This window comes from Acyrthosiphon pisum, chromosome A3 (assembly GCF_005508785.2).
Source record: "Acyrthosiphon pisum isolate AL4f chromosome A3, pea_aphid_22Mar2018_4r6ur, whole genome shotgun sequence".
NCBI classification, from domain to species: Eukaryota; Metazoa; Arthropoda; class Insecta; order Hemiptera; family Aphididae; genus Acyrthosiphon; species Acyrthosiphon pisum.
The window spans coordinates 18846374-18848508 of NC_042496.1; the positions used below are offsets into that span (position 1 = coordinate 18846374).

At 24.7% G+C, this 2135-nt stretch overlaps 1 long non-coding RNA gene across 1 annotated transcript; it reads right to left on the reverse strand.

The window, feature by feature from the left end:
- Nucleotides 1-477: 477 nt before the first annotated feature.
- Nucleotides 478-1771, reverse strand: LOC100569126. The gene is made up of 3 exons (XR_511035.3): nucleotides 1633-1771; nucleotides 1085-1096; nucleotides 478-514 (listed from the first exon to the last, which is right to left on the reverse strand). It is a non-coding gene; the product is annotated as an uncharacterized LOC100569126 (long non-coding RNA).
- Between the last annotated feature and the right edge of the window lie 364 nt (nucleotides 1772-2135).

The window sequence follows — 2135 nt, forward strand, 5'->3', positions numbered from 1 at the left end:
AGTGAGCTGGGGGAAAAGCTCTTTAAAGGATTATATTAGAAATTGAAACAAAATAACTCAAACTGACATAAGTACATGCATTCTTTGGTTGAATTAATTATTTTTTTGTAAGAAAAGCTCCCAGGTTTGGAACAAAAATTAAAAATACTGATCAAATAATAATAAAAAAATCATGAATGACTAATGACAATTGTATAGACAAGTCCTGGAACTGCAATACAGCATCAATTTTACCATCCATGCAATGTTTTGGTGTCAGAAAGTTACCCATAAAAAAAATACTTAATATATTTCTAATGATAAATAAATATAAATAAATAAATATTTGTTCGTGTTATAGCCCAATATCCAAATATGTAAAATTAAAATATCTTAAATTTACCTTTAAGGTCATAAAAGTCAATGCTTATAATATAAATTATAAACTATAATTATGTATAATATATAGGTAATATGAATTATTTGTTGAATGCCATTAACTTACCTTCAAATATAGCAAAATTATCTAGAGTCACTGGTAAATTTAAAAATTATTCAACAAAATGTATCAAATTATAATTAAATAAGTACCATAAAATATAAATTAATTTAATTTATCACTAATTTCAAATGATCCAATCATGGGCTGAAATCTTACTAAATATTATATTATGCACTTTTTAAGATACATTCCTAATAGGCGATACCTATTCAGGGCCGGATTGGTATGTATCGGCCCATCGAGATTTTCACTTCTATAAGCGGGCCATTTACATATTCAGTGGCCCAAAATTACGTCTATAAATACTATATTAATACGAGCTTATAGGTGGCCAATCGTATTTTAAACATGAATTTATTTTAATATATCAAGATACCTTGAAAATTGAAATGGATTTCTATGTAATCTAGCATTAAATACAACTTAGCGAGATTTATATGCAAATGCATGAACTTACGAGCCCAAATCATACCCATGCAATGTTTTTTTTGTAGGTAAGAGATTCTATAGGTACGAGATTCTTCTCTTTATATAAGATTATTTATATCATAACTTTACTATTCTAAGATACTTTGCTTACTAATAATTAATTAAAAATATTACTTTCACAACTCACTAAAAAAAAAAAAATTAAAATATTAGTCAACCTGATCTTTAAAATATTTAACCACATCTGTTTTATTTCTTTGCATACACTGTACGTCAAAAAACAACTACTTATAATAATTACGTTCTAGAACATAAAAAAAAAATGTATTTAATATATTGTTGATAAAATTATTTCATTGCTACCTAGTTGATTAAAACAAAATCAAATTTCAATATGTCAAACAAATATGTTCAAATAAGCTATGATACCTATTTGTAATTTGTAAAATATAGTTATACTTCAGCAGATATAATAGAATACGATTATAAAAATGTAATGTCAGCATATTTATTATTTAATCTTTCCTCCAAAATCGTATAAAAATATGCACTTTTTAAAACATCTTTAGGTATTTAGGTACATTATTATTATTTGTTATAAGTTCTGTTTGTCTTTAGATTATCATAAAATAACAATAATTGGTATTCGTTTATAAATTCATTCGAAAATTGACAAAATCAAAATTATAACACTAATTCTAAATTAATAAATCAATCCTTACGTGCTAATGAACCCCGTGTATTATGATGTTCTGTGGATAAAACGCAAACTATAATAACATTAAATATAAACATTTTTAAAAACTGTTTTAAAAAAATCATTTTGATTTAATATAAAAAAATAATGAAAATTCAGTGAACGTTGAAAAATAAATGACACAAAATATTACTTCTTGGTTTCTTTTATAAGCGATTTTTTCCTACTCGGTACTTCCTCGGCATAAAATAAATTATGTACACAATAAGTTGTTTATTTAGTAACAACTAATACAATATAACAACAGAACAATGATATAATTTTCTATAGAACACCATTATTATTTTTTTTTTTAAACTTTATTGAATAATGTGTGTTATTACTCATATTGTAAGCCAAACTCGTACAGGTGACGTACCGTGGTGTGAGGAATGAACTCAAGAGTATAAAGTATAGACTTGGTTTAAATATAGGTTGTATTTATTATTGCTTTTTCTTCAGATGAAAATTATGCTAGTACAAATGGTA